At 51.0% G+C, this 21,478-nt stretch overlaps 9 non-coding genes across 9 annotated transcripts; all 9 read right to left on the reverse strand.

Annotated features, from left to right (window-relative positions):
• Positions 1-1,558: 1,558 nt before the first annotated feature.
• Positions 1,559-1,721, reverse strand: LOC126333915 (U1 spliceosomal RNA). Its single transcript, XR_007564424.1, has one exon. It is a non-coding gene; the product is annotated as a U1 spliceosomal RNA (small nuclear RNA).
• A 2,292-nt stretch (positions 1,722-4,013) lies between these two features.
• On the reverse strand, positions 4,014-4,176 carry LOC126333920 (U1 spliceosomal RNA). Its single transcript, XR_007564429.1, has one exon. It is a non-coding gene; the product is annotated as a U1 spliceosomal RNA (small nuclear RNA).
• A 2,292-nt stretch (positions 4,177-6,468) lies between these two features.
• LOC126333921 (U1 spliceosomal RNA) lies at positions 6,469-6,631 on the reverse strand. Its single transcript, XR_007564430.1, has one exon. It is a non-coding gene; the product is annotated as a U1 spliceosomal RNA (small nuclear RNA).
• A 2,292-nt stretch (positions 6,632-8,923) lies between these two features.
• LOC126333922 (U1 spliceosomal RNA) lies at positions 8,924-9,086 on the reverse strand. Its single transcript, XR_007564431.1, has one exon. It is a non-coding gene; the product is annotated as a U1 spliceosomal RNA (small nuclear RNA).
• Positions 9,087-11,378: 2,292 nt separating this feature from the next.
• Positions 11,379-11,539, reverse strand: LOC126333919 (U1 spliceosomal RNA). Its single transcript, XR_007564428.1, has one exon. It is a non-coding gene; the product is annotated as a U1 spliceosomal RNA (small nuclear RNA).
• Positions 11,540-13,831: 2,292 nt separating this feature from the next.
• On the reverse strand, positions 13,832-13,994 carry LOC126333924 (U1 spliceosomal RNA). Its single transcript, XR_007564432.1, has one exon. It is a non-coding gene; the product is annotated as a U1 spliceosomal RNA (small nuclear RNA).
• Positions 13,995-16,286: 2,292 nt separating this feature from the next.
• Positions 16,287-16,449, reverse strand: LOC126333916 (U1 spliceosomal RNA). Its single transcript, XR_007564425.1, has one exon. It is a non-coding gene; the product is annotated as a U1 spliceosomal RNA (small nuclear RNA).
• A 2,294-nt stretch (positions 16,450-18,743) lies between these two features.
• LOC126333918 (U1 spliceosomal RNA) lies at positions 18,744-18,908 on the reverse strand. Its single transcript, XR_007564427.1, has one exon. It is a non-coding gene; the product is annotated as a U1 spliceosomal RNA (small nuclear RNA).
• Positions 18,909-21,196: 2,288 nt separating this feature from the next.
• On the reverse strand, positions 21,197-21,360 carry LOC126333917 (U1 spliceosomal RNA). Its single transcript, XR_007564426.1, has one exon. It is a non-coding gene; the product is annotated as a U1 spliceosomal RNA (small nuclear RNA).
• Between the last annotated feature and the right edge of the window lie 118 nt (positions 21,361-21,478).

A 21,478-nucleotide genomic window follows, 5' to 3' on the forward strand; every position in this document is an offset into this window, starting at 1 on the left:
CATTCATGGCAACATTTCGGCGGGCTAATTTCGAAGATGCAGATTAATTTTGCGGTATTTGGTAAACTAGCCATCTTTGCTTAGAAGTAGATTAGGTAAGGATAAAACCAAATTGCTTTTTGTTTGTAAACACAACACGTCTGGTGTGTAACGAAGCGATGGGAAACAAGGAAGAGGCATTTCTGTGAATGTAGTGATGCAACAACGAATTCATTTGAGGGCTATCCGTTTCTGCAATTAGTAGGCGTGAGTAATTTATTGAAAGTGCCGCTACTACGCGTCTGTCAATGTAGAACTATGTGTGTTACAGAAGGCACTGTTCGGATATTTTGTCAGTGAGTAGGGAGAAATTGTGTTTTTAATTACACTTGTTACAGAGAGAGAAAAAGAAGAGTTTTATGTTATTCCCATTCCATTCGAAACGCGTCTGTTCTCACTCCAAGGGCGCCCATACGAGAGACAGTTTGTACAGGGCGTGGGGGCCGGCTGAATCTGGAGGTATGGTGTACTTTTAATATTTTGGAAGACGATTAGCGAGCTTGTAAAGTAGCCATAAACAGATTTGAAGTTCCGAACCTGTGTTAAAGACGTGTGTAATACAGACTTTTTGACTCTATTTCTTGCAAGAAAAACACCTGATAACACTGCGTTTTCTACTTTCCCTGAGAGCCCCGAGTACAGGCGCCCTTGTCCCACTCAGCTACCACCAAAGATATTTCCTGCGATCACCACGCCGATGTTTGTAATTGCACTTGGCCGTTTTTCGTCCTCCCAGTGTTGTAACTGTTCATTACCAAGCCTTAACTTTTTTTTTCCCGGCGTCTGCAAATTTGTCACATGAAACACAACGTCTGCGACGACAAGACATTCCTTACAGAAAGTAAACGCTCACTGTTGTGGCCTAATAAACAGCCTACAGCGGTTCTCGTCCCATCACCGAATTTAAGCAACGCTGGCCCTTGTCATCGTGGCCGCCTGCTAGCACAAGCTGCTGTTGCCTAGAATTTCTCTTCCCCGTTTTCGGTACAGTTGGCCACGTCATTTCACATCCCAGCAAGCTCGTCAAGTGCCGCAAGTCTGCAAGTCTTGAGACGCTACGCTAGACGCTTGCTTCCCGCCCCTCATGTACCTGGCCACAGGCGACACAGCGTTCGGCTGGGCGACGCCTCGTGAACGCCGGCTCGCGCCACCGCGGTCGCCGTGCGTTCAGGGAATGCCGCGCCGTCCAATTGCGTTTGGCGCGCATTCCCCTGATGGACAGAGAAAGCCAAAAGTCGCCGTACGACCATTAATGGGGGTGTCGTACCAGAGTTAGACCGCTTGTGCCATCTCGCGGCTGCCGCTGCTACTAGTGGTGCGCGTCCGCCGCGCTTATCGAACAGACAGTGTGCTCTGGCTCTGGGTTTGACGCCAGGTCGACGCAGACGTGTGGTACGCGCCTAGCGCGAGTGCTGCTGCGTGTGGCAGTGCCTTGCAGCACACGTTGGTGGCCGAAAGCTCAGACGCACTGGTTGCCGACTGCTATCACAGAATACTGCTTTTGCAATTGAAATAAACACCGGGACAGCGCGAACGCAAGTCCCGACTACCAAAAATTATGCGCCCGAGTTACTCACATTTGGAGTAATCGCGGGGGTCAGCTCGACCGAAGTGCAATGGAAGAGCCTCACCCCGGAGGAACCGCCTTCATGATCACGGTATCCCCTACGCCAGGTAAGTATGCTTTGGTCGCGCCACAGGCGAGAATTTGTAGTGCCTCGCGCCATCGAGATGTAACGAGAGCTCCCGACGTTTTCGCAGTCGGTGAACAGAATGGTGACCGTCCATGTACCTGTCTCCTTACAAAAGAGCTATTGGCTGTCGAGTTAGATGGCAGACAGTCGCAACAACGCTCCTCTGCCGAGAAAAACGATGCATTTTGTGCGAGCAGCGCCACACTGCTCGCGGCGCCGGCCGCTGCTGGGGTTAATTTACCGTTCCCTCCGGAAGATGGCGGGCCAAGTCCGGGCTGCCGCCTCCGGGCCCTCCTCTCCGTCTCAAACGAGCCCTCTTTCTCGGCTGTTGAAACCGCGAATGAGATCTGCGCAATGAGTGCTTTTTGCAGCCACACTTTACTTTCGCTCCTTCCAGCAGAGCCCTTAGTGCTAGCAAATACGGCAGCATTGTCGCGCACGGTCGTCTGTCGCCGAGCAACTGAAGGACCACAGCTCACACTGTCAGATGTTCTAAGAGAGCTGGATGCAGTCGTGAGTGTTGTGCGCGACGAACAAACAGGACGGCCGTGAACTCCAAGAACGAACATCAATCGGCACGTTCGACATTCGACGCCGAGTAACAGAAGGCACTTAAAAGGTAACACTCCTTTTTGCTTCTCCTTCCGAGTAGGGCGTGGAAAGCTCGATCGAATATTTGTGCAGATATTTTCTATACGCATAAGAGAGAAAAAATAAAGTTTCATTCATGGCAACATTTCGGCGGGCTAATTTCGAAGATGCAGATTAATTTTGCGGTATTTGGTAAACTAGCCATCTTTGCTTAGAAGTAGATTAGGTAAGGATAAAACCAAATTGCTTTTTGTTTGTAAACACAACACGTCTGGTGTGTAACGAAGCGATGGGAAACAAGGAAGAGGCATTTCTGTGAATGTAGTGATGCAACAACGAATTCATTTGAGGGCTATCCGTTTCTGCAATTAGTAGGCGTGAGTAATTTATTGAAAGTGCCGCTACTACGCGTCTGTCAATGTAGAACTATGTGTGTTACAGAAGGCACTGTTCGGATATTTTGTCAGTGAGTAGGGAGAAATTGTGTTTTTAATTACACTTGTTACAGAGAGAGAAAAAGAAGAGTTTTATGTTATTCCCATTCCATTCGAAACGCGTCTGTTCTCACTCCAAGGGCGCCCATACGAGAGACAGTTTGTACAGGGCGTGGGGGCCGGCTGAATCTGGAGGTATGGTGTACTTTTAATATTTTGGAAGACGATTAGCGAGCTTGTAAAGTAGCCATAAACAGATTTGAAGTTCCGAACCTGTGTTAAAGACGTGTGTAATACAGACTTTTTGACTCTATTTCTTGCAAGAAAAACACCTGATAACACTGCGTTTTCTACTTTCCCTGAGAGCCCCGAGTACAGGCGCCCTTGTCCCACTCAGCTACCACCAAAGATATTTCCTGCGATCACCACGCCGATGTTTGTAATTGCACTTGGCCGTTTTTCGTCCTCCCAGTGTTGTAACTGTTCATTACCAAGCCTTAACTTTTTTTTTCCCGGCGTCTGCAAATTTGTCACATGAAACACAACGTCTGCGACGACAAGACATTCCTTACAGAAAGTAAACGCTCACTGTTGTGGCCTAATAAACAGCCTACAGCGGTTCTCGTCCCATCACCGAATTTAAGCAACGCTGGCCCTTGTCATCGTGGCCGCCTGCTAGCACAAGCTGCTGTTGCCTAGAATTTCTCTTCCCCGTTTTCGGTACAGTTGGCCACGTCATTTCACATCCCAGCAAGCTCGTCAAGTGCCGCAAGTCTGCAAGTCTTGAGACGCTACGCTAGACGCTTGCTTCCCGCCCCTCATGTACCTGGCCACAGGCGACACAGCGTTCGGCTGGGCGACGCCTCGTGAACGCCGGCTCGCGCCACCGCGGTCGCCGTGCGTTCAGGGAATGCCGCGCCGTCCAATTGCGTTTGGCGCGCATTCCCCTGATGGACAGAGAAAGCCAAAAGTCGCCGTACGACCATTAATGGGGGTGTCGTACCAGAGTTAGACCGCTTGTGCCATCTCGCGGCTGCCGCTGCTACTAGTGGTGCGCGTCCGCCGCGCTTATCGAACAGACAGTGTGCTCTGGCTCTGGGTTTGACGCCAGGTCGACGCAGACGTGTGGTACGCGCCTAGCGCGAGTGCTGCTGCGTGTGGCAGTGCCTTGCAGCACACGTTGGTGGCCGAAAGCTCAGACGCACTGGTTGCCGACTGCTATCACAGAATACTGCTTTTGCAATTGAAATAAACACCGGGACAGCGCGAACGCAAGTCCCGACTACCAAAAATTATGCGCCCGAGTTACTCACATTTGGAGTAATCGCGGGGGTCAGCTCGACCGAAGTGCAATGGAAGAGCCTCACCCCGGAGGAACCGCCTTCATGATCACGGTATCCCCTACGCCAGGTAAGTATGCTTTGGTCGCGCCACAGGCGAGAATTTGTAGTGCCTCGCGCCATCGAGATGTAACGAGAGCTCCCGACGTTTTCGCAGTCGGTGAACAGAATGGTGACCGTCCATGTACCTGTCTCCTTACAAAAGAGCTATTGGCTGTCGAGTTAGATGGCAGACAGTCGCAACAACGCTCCTCTGCCGAGAAAAACGATGCATTTTGTGCGAGCAGCGCCACACTGCTCGCGGCGCCGGCCGCTGCTGGGGTTAATTTACCGTTCCCTCCGGAAGATGGCGGGCCAAGTCCGGGCTGCCGCCTCCGGGCCCTCCTCTCCGTCTCAAACGAGCCCTCTTTCTCGGCTGTTGAAACCGCGAATGAGATCTGCGCAATGAGTGCTTTTTGCAGCCACACTTTACTTTCGCTCCTTCCAGCAGAGCCCTTAGTGCTAGCAAATACGGCAGCATTGTCGCGCACGGTCGTCTGTCGCCGAGCAACTGAAGGACCACAGCTCACACTGTCAGATGTTCTAAGAGAGCTGGATGCAGTCGTGAGTGTTGTGCGCGACGAACAAACAGGACGGCCGTGAACTCCAAGAACGAACATCAATCGGCACGTTCGACATTCGACGCCGAGTAACAGAAGGCACTTAAAAGGTAACACTCCTTTTTGCTTCTCCTTCCGAGTAGGGCGTGGAAAGCTCGATCGAATATTTGTGCAGATATTTTCTATACGCATAAGAGAGAAAAAATAAAGTTTCATTCATGGCAACATTTCGGCGGGCTAATTTCGAAGATGCAGATTAATTTTGCGGTATTTGGTAAACTAGCCATCTTTGCTTAGAAGTAGATTAGGTAAGGATAAAACCAAATTGCTTTTTGTTTGTAAACACAACACGTCTGGTGTGTAACGAAGCGATGGGAAACAAGGAAGAGGCATTTCTGTGAATGTAGTGATGCAACAACGAATTCATTTGAGGGCTATCCGTTTCTGCAATTAGTAGGCGTGAGTAATTTATTGAAAGTGCCGCTACTACGCGTCTGTCAATGTAGAACTATGTGTGTTACAGAAGGCACTGTTCGGATATTTTGTCAGTGAGTAGGGAGAAATTGTGTTTTTAATTACACTTGTTACAGAGAGAGAAAAAGAAGAGTTTTATGTTATTCCCATTCCATTCGAAACGCGTCTGTTCTCACTCCAAGGGCGCCCATACGAGAGACAGTTTGTACAGGGCGTGGGGGCCGGCTGAATCTGGAGGTATGGTGTACTTTTAATATTTTGGAAGACGATTAGCGAGCTTGTAAAGTAGCCATAAACAGATTTGAAGTTCCGAACCTGTGTTAAAGACGTGTGTAATACAGACTTTTTGACTCTATTTCTTGCAAGAAAAACACCTGATAACACTGCGTTTTCTACTTTCCCTGAGAGCCCCGAGTACAGGCGCCCTTGTCCCACTCAGCTACCACCAAAGATATTTCCTGCGATCACCACGCCGATGTTTGTAATTGCACTTGGCCGTTTTTCGTCCTCCCAGTGTTGTAACTGTTCATTACCAAGCCTTAACTTTTTTTTTCCCGGCGTCTGCAAATTTGTCACATGAAACACAACGTCTGCGACGACAAGACATTCCTTACAGAAAGTAAACGCTCACTGTTGTGGCCTAATAAACAGCCTACAGCGGTTCTCGTCCCATCACCGAATTTAAGCAACGCTGGCCCTTGTCATCGTGGCCGCCTGCTAGCACAAGCTGCTGTTGCCTAGAATTTCTCTTCCCCGTTTTCGGTACAGTTGGCCACGTCATTTCACATCCCAGCAAGCTCGTCAAGTGCCGCAAGTCTGCAAGTCTTGAGACGCTACGCTAGACGCTTGCTTCCCGCCCCTCATGTACCTGGCCACAGGCGACACAGCGTTCGGCTGGGCGACGCCTCGTGAACGCCGGCTCGCGCCACCGCGGTCGCCGTGCGTTCAGGGAATGCCGCGCCGTCCAATTGCGTTTGGCGCGCATTCCCCTGATGGACAGAGAAAGCCAAAAGTCGCCGTACGACCATTAATGGGGGTGTCGTACCAGAGTTAGACCGCTTGTGCCATCTCGCGGCTGCCGCTGCTACTAGTGGTGCGCGTCCGCCGCGCTTATCGAACAGACAGTGTGCTCTGGCTCTGGGTTTGACGCCAGGTCGACGCAGACGTGTGGTACGCGCCTAGCGCGAGTGCTGCTGCGTGTGGCAGTGCCTTGCAGCACACGTTGGTGGCCGAAAGCTCAGACGCACTGGTTGCCGACTGCTATCACAGAATACTGCTTTTGCAATTGAAATAAACACCGGGACAGCGCGAACGCAAGTCCCGACTACCAAAAATTATGCGCCCGAGTTACTCACATTTGGAGTAATCGCGGGGGTCAGCTCGACCGAAGTGCAATGGAAGAGCCTCACCCCGGAGGAACCGCCTTCATGATCACGGTATCCCCTACGCCAGGTAAGTATGCTTTGGTCGCGCCACAGGCGAGAATTTGTAGTGCCTCGCGCCATCGAGATGTAACGAGAGCTCCCGACGTTTTCGCAGTCGGTGAACAGAATGGTGACCGTCCATGTACCTGTCTCCTTACAAAAGAGCTATTGGCTGTCGAGTTAGATGGCAGACAGTCGCAACAACGCTCCTCTGCCGAGAAAAACGATGCATTTTGTGCGAGCAGCGCCACACTGCTCGCGGCGCCGGCCGCTGCTGGGGTTAATTTACCGTTCCCTCCGGAAGATGGCGGGCCAAGTCCGGGCTGCCGCCTCCGGGCCCTCCTCTCCGTCTCAAACGAGCCCTCTTTCTCGGCTGTTGAAACCGCGAATGAGATCTGCGCAATGAGTGCTTTTTGCAGCCACACTTTACTTTCGCTCCTTCCAGCAGAGCCCTTAGTGCTAGCAAATACGGCAGCATTGTCGCGCACGGTCGTCTGTCGCCGAGCAACTGAAGGACCACAGCTCACACTGTCAGATGTTCTAAGAGAGCTGGATGCAGTCGTGAGTGTTGTGCGCGACGAACAAACAGGACGGCCGTGAACTCCAAGAACGAACATCAATCGGCACGTTCGACATTCGACGCCGAGTAACAGAAGGCACTTAAAAGGTAACACTCCTTTTTGCTTCTCCTTCCGAGTAGGGCGTGGAAAGCTCGATCGAATATTTGTGCAGATATTTTCTATACGCATAAGAGAGAAAAAATAAAGTTTCATTCATGGCAACATTTCGGCGGGCTAATTTCGAAGATGCAGATTAATTTTGCGGTATTTGGTAAACTAGCCATCTTTGCTTAGAAGTAGATTAGGTAAGGATAAAACCAAATTGCTTTTTGTTTGTAAACACAACACGTCTGGTGTGTAACGAAGCGATGGGAAACAAGGAAGAGGCATTTCTGTGAATGTAGTGATGCAACAACGAATTCATTTGAGGGCTATCCGTTTCTGCAATTAGTAGGCGTGAGTAATTTATTGAAAGTGCCGCTACTACGCGTCTGTCAATGTAGAACTATGTGTGTTACAGAAGGCACTGTTCGGATATTTTGTCAGTGAGTAGGGAGAAATTGTGTTTTTAATTACACTTGTTACAGAGAGAGAAAAAGAAGAGTTTTATGTTATTCCCATTCCATTCGAAACGCGTCTGTTCTCACTCCAAGGGCGCCCATACGAGAGACAGTTTGTACAGGGCGTGGGGGCCGGCTGAATCTGGAGGTATGGTGTACTTTTAATATTTTGGAAGACGATTAGCGAGCTTGTAAAGTAGCCATAAACAGATTTGAAGTTCCGAACCTGTGTTAAAGACGTGTGTAATACAGACTTTTTGACTCTATTTCTTGCAAGAAAAACACCTGATAACACTGCGTTTTCTACTTTCCCTGAGAGCCCCGAGTACAGGCGCCCTTGTCCCACTCAGCTACCACCAAAGATATTTCCTGCGATCACCACGCCGATGTTTGTAATTGCACTTGGCCGTTTTTCGTCCTCCCAGTGTTGTAACTGTTCATTACCAAGCCTTAACTTTTTTTTTCCCGGCGTCTGCAAATTTGTCACATGAAACACAACGTCTGCGACGACAAGACATTCCTTACAGAAAGTAAACGCTCACTGTTGTGGCCTAATAAACAGCCTACAGCGGTTCTCGTCCCATCACCGAATTTAAGCAACGCTGGCCCTTGTCATCGTGGCCGCCTGCTAGCACAAGCTGCTGTTGCCTAGAATTTCTCTTCCCCGTTTTCGGTACAGTTGGCCACGTCATTTCACATCCCAGCAAGCTCGTCAAGTGCCGCAAGTCTGCAAGTCTTGAGACGCTACGCTAGACGCTTGCTTCCCGCCCCTCATGTACCTGGCCACAGGCGACACAGCGTTCGGCTGGGCGACGCCTCGTGAACGCCGGCTCGCGCCACCGCGGTCGCCGTGCGTTCAGGGAATGCCGCGCCGTCCAATTGCGTTTGGCGCGCATTCCCCTGATGGACAGAGAAAGCCAAAAGTCGCCGTACGACCATTAATGGGGGTGTCGTACCAGAGTTAGACCGCTTGTGCCATCTCGCGGCTGCCGCTGCTACTAGTGGTGCGCGTCCGCCGCGCTTATCGAACAGACAGTGTGCTCTGGCTCTGGGTTTGACGCCAGGTCGACGCAGACGTGTGGTACGCGCCTAGCGCGAGTGCTGCTGCGTGTGGCAGTGCCTTGCAGCACACGTTGGTGGCCGAAAGCTCAGACGCACTGGTTGCCGACTGCTATCACAGAATACTGCTTTTGCAATTGAAATAAACACCGGGACAGCGCGAACGCAAGTCCCGACTACCAAAAATTATGCGCCCGAGTTACTCACATTTGGAGTAATCGCGGGGGTCAGCTCGACCGAAGTGCAATGGAAGAGCCTCACCCCGGAGGAACCGCCTTCATGATCACGGTATCCCCTACGCCAGGTAAGTATGCTTTGGTCGCGCCACAGGCGAGAATTTGTAGTGCCTCGCGCCATCGAGATGTAACGAGAGCTCCCGACGTTTTCGCAGTCGGTGAACAGAATGGTGACCGTCCATGTACCTGTCTCCTTACAAAAGAGCTATTGGCTGTCGAGTTAGATGGCAGACAGTCGCAACAACGCTCCTCTGCCGAGAAAAACGATGCATTTTGTGCGAGCAGCGCCACACTGCTCGCGGCGCCGGCCGCTGCTGGGGTTAATTTACCGTTCCCTCCGGAAGATGGCGGGCCAAGTCCGGGCTGCCGCCTCCGGGCCCTCCTCTCCGTCTCAAACGAGCCCTCTTTCTCGGCTGTTGAAACCGCGAATGAGATCTGCGCAATGAGTGCTTTTTGCAGCCACACTTTACTTTCGCTCCTTCCAGCAGAGCCCTTAGTGCTAGCAAATACGGCAGCATTGTCGCGCACGGTCGTCTGTCGCCGAGCAACTGAAGGACCACAGCTCACACTGTCAGATGTTCTAAGAGAGCTGGATGCAGTCGTGAGTGTTGTGCGCGACGAACAAACAGGACGGCCGTGAACTCCAAGAACGAACATCAATCGGCACGTTCGACATTCGACGCCGAGTAACAGAAGGCACTTAAAAGGTAACACTCCTTTTTGCTTCTCCTTCCGAGTAGGGCGTGGAAAGCTCGATCGAATATTTGTGCAGATATTTTCTATACGCATAAGAGAGAAAAAATAAAGTTTCATTCATGGCAACATTTCGGCGGGCTAATTTCGAAGATGCAGATTAATTTTGCGGTATTTGGTAAACTAGCCATCTTTGCTTAGAAGTAGATTAGGTAAGGATAAAACCAAATTGCTTTTTGTTTGTAAACACAACACGTCTGGTGTGTAACGAAGCGATGGGAAACAAGGAAGAGGCATTTCTGTGAATGTAGTGATGCAACAACGAATTCATTTGAGGGCTATCCGTTTCTGCAATTAGTAGGCGTGAGTAATTTATTGAAAGTGCCGCTACTACGCGTCTGTCAATGTAGAACTATGTGTGTTACAGAAGGCACTGTTCGGATATTTTGTCAGTGAGTAGGGAGAAATTGTGTTTTTAATTACACTTGTTACAGAGAGAGAAAAAGAAGAGTTTTATGTTATTCCCATTCCATTCGAAACGCGTCTGTTCTCACTCCAAGGGCGCCCATACGAGAGACAGTTTGTACAGGGCGTGGGGGCCGGCTGAATCTGGAGGTATGGTGTACTTTTAATATTTTGGAAGACGATTAGCGAGCTTGTAAAGTAGCCATAAACAGATTAGAAGTTCCGAACCTGTGTTAAAGACGTGTGTAATACAGACTTTTTGACTCTATTTCTTGCAAGAAAAACACCTGATAACACTGCGTTTTCTACTTTCCCTGAGAGCCCCGAGTACAGGCGCCCTTGTCCCACTCAGCTACCACCAAAGATATTTCCTGCGATCACCACGCCGATGTTTGTAATTGCACTTGGCCGTTTTTCGTCCTCCCAGTGTTGTAACTGTTCATTACCAAGCCTTAACTTTTTTTTTCCCGGCGTCTGCAAATTTGTCACATGAAACACAACGTCTGCGACGACAAGACATTCCTTACAGAAAGTAAACGCTCACTGTTGTGGCCTAATAAACAGCCTACAGCGGTTCTCGTCCCATCACCGAATTTAAGCAACGCTGGCCCTTGTCATCGTGGCCGCCTGCTAGCACAAGCTGCTGTTGCCTAGAATTTCTCTTCCCCGTTTTCGGTACAGTTGGCCACGTCATTTCACATCCCAGCAAGCTCGTCAAGTGCCGCAAGTCTGCAAGTCTTGAGACGCTACGCTAGACGCTTGCTTCCCGCCCCTCATGTACCTGGCCACAGGCGACACAGCGTTCGGCTGGGCGACGCCTCGTGAACGCCGGCTCGCGCCACCGCGGTCGCCGTGCGTTCAGGGAATGCCGCGCCGTCCAATTGCGTTTGGCGCGCATTCCCCTGATGGACAGAGAAAGCCAAAAGTCGCCGTACGACCATTAATGGGGGTGTCGTACCAGAGTTAGACCGCTTGTGCCATCTCGCGGCTGCCGCTGCTACTAGTGGTGCGCGTCCGCCGCGCTTATCGAACAGACAGTGTGCTCTGGCTCTGGGTTTGACGCCAGGTCGACGCAGACGTGTGGTACGCGCCTAGCGCGAGTGCTGCTGCGTGTGGCAGTGCCTTGCAGCACACGTTGGTGGCCGAAAGCTCAGACGCACTGGTTGCCGACTGCTATCACAGAATACTGCTTTTGCAATTGAAATAAACACCGGGACAGCGCGAACGCAAGTCCCGACTACCAAAAATTATGCGCCCGAGTTACTCACATTTGGAGTAATCGCGGGGGAGCTCGACCGAAGTGCAATGGAAGAGCCTCACCCCGGAGGAACCGCCTTCATGATCACGGTATCCCCTACGCCAGGTAAGTATGCTTTGGTCGCGCCACAGGCGAGAATTTGTAGTGCCTCGCGCCATCGAGATGTAACGAGAGCTCCCGACGTTTTCGCAGTCGGTGAACAGAATGGTGACCGTCCATGTACCTGTCTCCTTACAAAAGAGCTATTGGCTGTCGAGTTAGATGGCAGACAGTCGCAACAACGCTCCTCTGCCGAGAAAAACGATGCATTTTGTGCGAGCAGCGCCACACTGCTCGCGGCGCCGGCCGCTGCTGGGGTTAATTTACCGTTCCCTCCGGAAGATGGCGGGCCAAGTCCGGGCTGCCGCCTCCGGGCCCTCCTCTCCGTCTCAAACGAGCCCTCTTTCTCGGCTGTTGAAACCGCGAATGAGATCTGCGCAATGAGTGCTTTTTGCAGCCACACTTTACTTTCGCTCCTTCCAGCAGAGCCCTTAGTGCTAGCAAATACGGCAGCATTGTCGCGCACGGTCGTCTGTCGCCGAGCAACTGAAGGACCACAGCTCACACTGTCAGATGTTCTAAGAGAGCTGGATGCAGTCGTGAGTGTTGTGCGCGACGAACAAACAGGACGGCCGTGAACTCCAAGAACGAACATCAATCGGCACGTTCGACATTCGACGCCGAGTAACAGAAGGCACTTAAAAGGTAACACTCCTTTTTGCTTCTCCTTCCGAGTAGGGCGTGGAAAGCTCGATCGAATATTTGTGCAGATATTTTCTATACGCATAAGAGAGAAAAAATAAAGTTTCATTCATGGCAACATTTCGGCGGGCTAATTTCGAAGATGCAGATTAATTTTGCGGTATTTGGTAAACTAGCCATCTTTGCTTAGAAGTAGATTAGGTAAGGATAAAACCAAATTGCTTTTTGTTTGTAAACACAACACGTCTGGTGTGTAACGAAGCGATGGGAAACAAGGAAGAGGCATTTCTGTGAATGTAGTGATGCAACAACGAATTCATTTGAGGGCTATCCGTTTCTGCAATTAGTAGGCGTGAGTAATTTATTGAAAGTGCCGCTACTACGCGTCTGTCAATGTAGAACTATGTGTGTTACAGAAGGCACTGTTCGGATATTTTGTCAGTGAGTAGGGAGAAATTGTGTTTTTAATTACACTTGTTACAGAGAGAGAAAAAGAAGAGTTTTATGTTATTCCCATTCCATTCGAAACGCGTCTGTTCTCACTCCAAGGGCGCCCATACGAGAGACAGTTTGTACAGGGCGTGGGGGCCGGCTGAATCTGGAGGTATGGTGTACTTTTAATATTTTGGAAGACGATTAGCGAGCTTGTAAAGTAGCCATAAACAGATTTGAAGTTCCGAACCTGTGTTAAAGACGTGTGTAATACAGACTTTTTGACTCTATTTCTTGCAAGAAAAACACCTGATAACACTGCGTTTTCTACTTTCCCTGAGAGCCCCGAGTACAGGCGCCCTTGTCCCACTCAGCTACCACCAAAGATATTTCCTGCGATCACCACGCCGATGTTTGTAATTGCACTTGGCCGTTTTTCGTCCTCCCAGTGTTGTAACTGTTCATTACCAAGCCTTAACTTTTTTTTTCCCGGCGTCTGCAAATTTGTCACATGAAACACAACGTCTGCGACGACAAGACATTCCTTACAGAAAGTAAACGCTCACTGTTGTGGCCTAATAAACAGCCTACAGCGGTTCTCGTCCCATCACCGAATTTAAGCAACGCTGGCCCTTGTCATCGTGGCCGCCTGCTAGCACAAGCTGCTGTTGCCTAGAATTTCTCTTCCCCGTTTTCGGTACAGTTGGCCACGTCATTTCACATCCCAGCAAGCTCGTCAAGTGCCGCAAGTCTGCAAGTCTTGAGACGCTACGCTAGACGCTTGCTTCCCGCCCCTCATGTACCTGGCCACAGGCGACACAGCGTTCGGCTGGGCGACGCCTCGTGAACGCCGGCTCGCGCCACCGCGGTCGCCGTGCGTTCAGGGAATGCCGCGCCGTCCAATTGCGTTTGGCGCGCATTCCCCTGATGGACAGAGAAAGCCAAAAGTCGCCGTACGACCATTAATGGGGGTGTCGTACCAGAGTTAGACCGCTTGTGCCATCTCGCGGCTGCCGCTGCTACTAGTGGTGCGCGTCCGCCGCGCTTATCGAACAGACAGTGTGCTCTGGCTCTGGGTTTGACGCCAGGTCGACGCAGACGTGTGGTACGCGCCTAGCGCGAGTGCTGCTGCGTGTGGCAGTGCCTTGCAGCACACGTTGGTGGCCGAAAGCTCAGACGCACTGGTTGCCGACTGCTATCACAGAATACTGCTTTTGCAATTGAAATAAACACCGGGACAGCGCGAACGCAAGTCCCGACTACCAAAAATTATGCGCCCGAGTTACTCACATTTGGAGTAATCGCGGGGGTCAGCTCGACCGAAGTGCAATGGAAGAGCCTCACCCCGGAGGAACCGCCTTCATGATCACGGTATCCCCTACGCCAGGTAAGTATGCTTTGGTCGCGCCACAGGCGAGAATTTGTAGTGCCTCGCGCCATCGAGATGTAACGAGAGCTCCCGACGTTTTCGCAGTCGGTGAACAGAATGGTGACCGTCCATGTACCTGTCTCCTTACAAAAGAGCTATTGGCTGTCGAGTTAGATGGCAGACAGTCGCAACAACGCTCCTCTGCCGAGAAAAACGATGCATTTTGTGCGAGCAGCGCCACACTGCTCGCGGCGCCGGCCGCTGCTGGGGTTAATTTACCGTTCCCTCCGGAAGATGGCGGGCCAAGTCCGGGCTGCCGCCTCCGGGCCCTCCTCTCCGTCTCAAACGAGCCCTCTTTCTCGGCTGTTGAAACCGCGAATGAGATCTGCGCAATGAGTGCTTTTTGCAGCCACACTTTACTTTCGCTCCTTCCAGCAGAGCCCTTAGTGCTAGCAAATACGGCAGCATTGTCGCGCACGGTCGTCTGTCGCCGAGCAACTGAAGGACCACAGCTCACACTGTCAGATGTTCTAAGAGAGCTGGATGCAGTCGTGAGTGTTGTGCGCGACGAACAAACAGGACGGCCGTGAACTCCAAGAACGAACATCAATCGGCACGTTCGACATTCGACGCCGAGTAACAGAAGGCACTTAAAAGGTAACACTCCTTTTTGCTTCTCCTTCCGAGTAGGGCGTGGAAAGCTCGATCGAATATTTGTGCAGATATTTTCTATACGCATAAGAGAGAAAAAATAAAGTTTCATTCATGGCAACATTTCGGCGGGCTAATTTCGAAGATGCAGATTAATTTTGCGGTATTTGGTAAACTAGCCATCTTTGCTTAGAAGTAGATTAGGTAAGGATAAAACCAAATTGCTTTTTGTTTGTAAACACAACACGTCTGGTGTGTAACGAAGCGATGGGAAACAAGGAAGAGGCATTTCTGTGAATGTAGTGATGCAACAACGAATTCATTTGAGGGCTATCCGTTTCTGCAATTAGTAGGCGTGAGTAATTTATTGAAAGTGCCGCTACTACGCGTCTGTCAATGTAGAACTATGTGTGTTACAGAAGGCACTGTTCGGATATTTTGTCAGTGAGTAGGGAGAAATTGTGTTTTTAATTACACTTGTTACAGAGAGAGAAAAAGAAGAGTTTTATGTTATTCCCATTCCATTCGAAACGCGTCTGTTCTCACTCCAAGGGCGCCCATACGAGAGACAGTTTGTACAGGGCGTGGGGGCCGGCTGAATCTGGAGGTATGGTGTACTTTTAATATTTTGGAAGACGATTAGCGAGCTTGTAAAGTAGCCATAAACAGATTTGAAGTTCCGAACCTGTGTTAAAGACGTGTGTAATACAGACTTTTTGACTCTATTTCTTGCAAGAAAAACACCTGATAACACTGCGTTTTCTACTTTCCCTGAGAGCCCCGAGTACAGGCGCCCTTGTCCCACTCAGCTACCACCAAAGATATTTCCTGCGATCACCACGCCGATGTTTGTAATTGCACTTGGCCGTTTTTCGTCCTCCCAGTGTTGTAACTGTTCATTACCAAGCCTTAACTTTTTTTTTCCCGGCGTCTGCAAATTTGTCACATGAAACACAACGTCTGCGACGACAAGACATTCCTTACAGAAAGTAAACGCTCACTGTTGTGGCCTAATAAACAGCCTACAGCGGTTCTCGTCCCATCACCGAATTTAAGCAACGCTGGCCCTTGTCATCGTGGCCGCCTGCTAGCACAAGCTGCTGTTGCCTAGAATTTCTCTTCCCCGTTTTCGGTACAGTTGGCCACGTCATTTCACATCCCAGCAAGCTCGTCAAGTGCCGCAAGTCTGCAAGTCTTGAGACGCTACGCTAGACGCTTGCTTCCCGCCCCTCATGTACCTGGCCACAGGCGACACAGCGTTCGGCTGGGCGACGCCTCGTGAACGCCGGCTCGCGCCACCGCGGTCGCCGTGCGTTCAGGGAATGCCGCGCCGTCCAATTGCGTTTGGCGCGCATTCCCCTGATGGACAGAGAAAGCCAAAAGTCGCCGTACGACCATTAATGGGGGTGTCGTACCAGAGTTAGACCGCTTGTGCCATCTCGCGGCTGCCGCTGCTACTAGTGGTGCGCGTCCGCCGCGCTTATCGAACAGACAGTGTGCTCTGGCTCTGGGTTTGACGCCAGGTCGACGCAGACGTGTGGTACGCGCCTAGCGCGAGTGCTGCTGCGTGTGGCAGTGCCTTGCAGCACACGTTGGTGGCCGAAAGCTCAGACGCACTGGTTGCCGACTGCTATCACAGAATACTGCTTTTGCAATTGAAATAAACACCGGGACAGCGCGAACGCAAGTCCCGACTACCAAAAATTATGCGCCCGAGTTACTCACATTTGGAGTAATCGCGGGGGTCAGCTCGACCGAAGTGCAATGGAAGAGCCTCACCCCGGAGGAACCGCCTTCATGATCACGGTATCCCCTACGCCAGGTAAGTATGCTTTGGTCGCGCCACAGGCGAGAATTTGTAGTGCCTCGCGCCATCGAGATGTAACGAGAGCTCCCGACGTTTTCGCAGTCGGTGAACAGAATGGTGACCGTCCATGTACCTGTCTCCTTACAAAAGAGCTATTGGCTGTCGAGTTAGATGGCAGACAGTCGCAACAACGCTCCTCTGCCGAGAAAAACGATGCATTTTGTGCGAGCAGCGCCACACTGCTCGCGGCGCCGGCCGCTGCTGGGGTTAATTTACCGTTCCCTCCGGAAGATGGCGGGCCAAGTCCGGGCTGCCGCCTCCGGGCCCTCCTCTCCGTCTCAAACGAGCCCTCTTTCTCGGCTGTTGAAACCGCGAATGAGATCTGCGCAATGAGTGCTTTTTGCAGCCACACTTTACTTTCGCTCCTTCCAGCAGAGCCCTTAGTGCTAGCAAATACGGCAGCATTGTCGCGCACGGTCGTCTGTCGCCGAGCAACTGAAGGACCACAGCTCACACTGTCAGATGTTCTAAGAGAGCTGGATGCAGTCGTGAGTGTTGTGCGCGACGAACAAACAGGACGGCCGTGAACTCCAAGAACGAACATCAATCGGCACGTTCGACATTCGACGCCGAGTAACAGAAGGCACTTAAAAGGTAACACTCCTTTTTGCTTCTCCTTCCGAGTAGGGCGTGGAAAGCTCGATCGAATATTTGTGCAGATATTTTCTATACGCATAAGAGAGAAAAAATAAAGTTTCATTCATGGCAACATTTCGGCGGGCTAATTTCGAAGATGCAGATTAATTTTGCGGTATTTGGTAAACTAGCCATCTTTGCTTAGAAGTAGATTAGGTAAGGATAAAACCAAATTGCTTTTTGTTTGTAAACACAACACGTCTGGTGTGTAACGAAGCGATGGGAAACAAGGAAGAGGCATTTCTGTGAATGTAGTGATGCAACAACGAATTCATTTGAGGGCTATCCGTTTCTGCAATTAGTAGGCGTGAGTAATTTATTGAAAGTGCCGCTACTACGCGTCTGTCAATGTAGAACTATGTGTGTTACAGAAGGCACTGTTCGGATATTTTGTCAGTGAGTAGGGAGAAATTGTGTTTTTAATTACACTTGTTACAGAGAGAGAAAAAGAAGAGTTTTATGTTATTCCCATTCCATTCGAAACGCGTCTGTTCTCACTCCAAGGGCGCCCATACGAGAGACAGTTTGTACAGGGCGTGGGGGCCGGCTGAATCTGGAGGTATGGTGTACTTTTAATATTTTGGAAGACGATTAGCGAGCTTGTAAAGTAGCCATAAACAGATTTGAAGTTCCGAACCTGTGTTAAAGACGTGTGTAATACAGACTTTTTGACTCTATTTCTTGCAAGAAAAACACCTGATAACACTGCGTTTTCTACTTTCCCTGAGAGCCCCGAGTACAGGCGCCCTTGTCCCACTCAGCTACCACCAAAGATATTTCCTGCGATCACCACGCCGATGTTTGTAATTGCACTTGGCCGTTTTTCGTCCTCCCAGTGTTGTAACTGTTCATTACCAAGCCTTAACTTTTTTTTTCCCGGCGTCTGCAAATTTGTCACATGAAACACAACGTCTGCGACGACAAGACATTCCTTACAGAAAGTAAACGCTCACTGTTGTGGCCTAATAAACAGCCTACAGCGGTTCTCGTCCCATCACCGAATTTAAGCAACGCTGGCCCTTGTCATCGTGGCCGCCTGCTAGCACAAGCTGCTGTTGCCTAGAATTTCTCTTCCCCGTTTTCGGTACAGTTGGCCACGTCATTTCACATCCCAGCAAGCTCGTCAAGTGCCGCAAGTCTGCAAGTCTTGAGACGCTACGCTAGACGCTTGCTTCCCGCCCCTCATGTACCTGGCCACAGGCGACACAGCGTTCGGCTGGGCGACGCCTCGTGAACGCCGGCTCGCGCCACCGCGGTCGCCGTGCGTTCAGGGAATGCCGCGCCGTCCAATTGCGTTTGGCGCGCATTCCCCTGATGGACAGAGAAAGCCAAAAGTCGCCCGTACGACCATTAATGGGGGTGTCGTACCAGAGTTTGACCGCTTGTGCCATCTCGCGGCTGCCGCTGCTACTAGTGGTGCGCGTCCGCCGCGCTTATCGAACAGACAGTGTGCTCTGGCTCTGGGTTTTGACGCCAGGTCGACGCAGGACGTGTGGTACGCGCCTAGCGCGAGTGCTGCTGCGTGTGGCAGTGCCTTGCAGCACACGTTGGTGGCCGAAAGCTCAGACGCACTGGTTGCCGACTGCTATCACAGAATACTGCTTTGCAATTGAAATAAACACCGGGACAGCGCGAACGCAAGGTCCCGACTACCAAAAATTATGCGCCCGAGTTACTCACATTTGGAGTAATCGCGGGGGGTCAGCTCGACCGAAGTGCAATGGAAGAGCCTCACCCCGGAGGAACCGCCTTCATGATCACGGTATCCCCTACGCCAGGTAAGTATGCTTTGGTCGCGCCACAGGCGAGAATTTGTAGTGCCTCGCGCCATCGAGATGTAACGAGAGCTCCCGACGTTTTCCGCAGTCGGTGAACAGAATGGTGACCGTCCATGTACCTGTCTCCTTACAAAAGAGCTATTGGCTGTCGAGTTAGATGGCAGACAGTCGCAACAACGCTCCTCTGCCGAGAAAAACGATGCCATTTTGTGCGAGCAGCGCCACACTGCTCGCGGCGCCGGCCGCTGCTGGGGTTAATTTACCGTTCCCTCCGGAAGATGGCGGGCCAAGTCCGGGCTGCCGCCTCCGGGCCCTCTCTCCGTCCTCAAACGAGCCCTCTTTCTCGGCTGTTGAAACCGCGAATGAGATCTGCGCAATGAGTGCTTTTTGCAGCCACACTTTACTTTCGCTCCTTCCAGCAGAGCCCTTAGTGCTAGCAAATACGGCAGCATTGTCGCGCACGGTCGTCTGTCGCCGAGCAACTGAAGGACCACAGCTCACACTGTCAGATGTTCTAAGAGAGCTGGATGCAGTCGTGAGTGTTGTGCGCGACGAACAAACAGGACGGCCGTGAACTCCAAGAACGAACATCAATCGGCACGTTTCGACATTCGACGCCGAGTAACAGAAGGCACTTAAAAGGTAACACTCCTTTTTGCTTCTCCTTCCGAGGAGGCGTGGAAAGCTCGATCGATATTTGTGCAGATATTTTCTATACGCAATAAGAGAGAAAAAATAAAGTTTCATTCATGGCAACATTTCGCGGGCTAATTTCGAAGATGCAGATTAATTTTGCGGTATTTGGTAAACTAGCCATCTTTGCTTAGAAGTAGATTAGGTAAGGATAAAACCAAATTACTTTTTGTTTGTAAACACAACACGTCTGGTGTGTAACGAAGCGATGGGAACAAGGTAGAGGCATTTCTGTGAATGTAGTGATGCAACAACGAATTCATTTGAGGGCTATCCGTTTCTGCAATTAGTAGGCGTGAGTAATTTATTGAAAGTGCCGCTACTACGCGTCTGTCAATGTAGAACTATGTGTGTTACAGAAGGCACTGTTCGGATATTTTGTCAGTGAGTAGGGAGAAATTGTGTTTTAATTACACTTGTTACAGAGAGAGAAAAGAAGAGTTTTATGTTATTCCCATTCCATTCGAAACGCGTCTGTTCTCACTCCAAGGGCGCCCATACGAGAGACAGTTTGTACAGGGCGTGGGGGCCGGCTGAATCTGGAGGTATGGTGTACTTTTAATATTTTGGAAGACGATTAGCGAGCTTGTAAAGTAGCCATAAACAGATTTGAAGTTCCGAACCTGTGTTAAAGACGTGTGGTAATACAGACTTTTTGACTCTATTTCTTGCAAGAAAAACACCTGATAACACTGCGTTTTCTACTTTCCCTGAGAGCCCCGAGTACAGGCGCCCTTGTCCCACTCAGCTACCACCAAAGATATTTCCTGCGATCACCACGCCGGTTTGTAATTGCACTTGGCCGTTTTTCGTCCTCCCAGTGTTGTAACTGTCATTACCAAGCCTTAACTTTTTTTTTCCCGGCGTCTGCAAATTTGTCACATGAAACACAACGTCCTGCGACGACAAGACATTCCTTACAGAAAGTAAACGCTCACTGTTGTGGCCTAATAAACAGCCTACAGCGGTTCTCGTCCCATCACCGAATTTAAGCAACGCTGGCCCTTGTCATCGTGGCCGCCTGCTAGCACAAGCTGCTGTTGCCTAGAATTTCTCTTCCCCGTTTTCGGTACAGTTGGCCACGTCATTTCACATCCCAGCAAGCTCGTCAAGTGCCGCAAGTCTGCAAGTCTTGAGACGCTACGCTAGACGCTTGCTTCCCGCCCCTCATGTACCTGGCCACAGGCGACACAGCGTTCGGCTGGGCGACGCCTCGTGAACGCCGGCTCGCGCCACCGCGGATCGCCGTGCGTTCAGAGGAATGCGCGCCGTCAATTGCGTTTGGCGCGCATTCCCCTGATGGACAGAGAAAGCCAAAAGTCGCCGTACGACCATTAATGGGGGTGTCGTACCAGAGTTAGACCGCTTGTGCCATCTCGCGGCTGCCGCTGCTACTAGTGGTGCGCGTCCGCCGCGCTTATCGAACAGACAGTGTGCTCTGGCTCTGGGTTTGACGCCAGGTCGACGCAGACGTGTGGTACGCGCCTAGCGCGAGTGCTGCTGCGTGTGGCAGTGCCTTGCAGCACACGTTGGTGGCCGAAAGCTCAGACGCACTGGTTGCCGACTGCTATCACAGAATACTGCTTTTGCAATTGAAATAAACACCGGGACAGCGCGAACGCAAGTCCCGGACTACCAAAATTATGCGCCCGAGTTACTCACATTTGGAGTAATCGCGGGGGTCAGCTCGACCGAAGTGCAATGGAAGAGCCTCACCCCGGAGGAACCGCCTTCATGATCACGGTATCCCCTACGCCAGGTAAGTATGCTTTGGTCGCGCCACAGGCGAGAATTTGTAGTGCCTCGCGCCATCGAGATGTAACGAGAGCTCCCGACGTTTTCGCAGTCGGTGAACAGAATGGTGACCAACACGCGATCTAGTGTC

This window comes from Schistocerca gregaria, unplaced genomic scaffold (assembly GCF_023897955.1).
Source record: "Schistocerca gregaria isolate iqSchGreg1 unplaced genomic scaffold, iqSchGreg1.2 ptg001655l, whole genome shotgun sequence".
Classification (NCBI taxonomy): domain Eukaryota; kingdom Metazoa; phylum Arthropoda; class Insecta; order Orthoptera; family Acrididae; genus Schistocerca; species Schistocerca gregaria.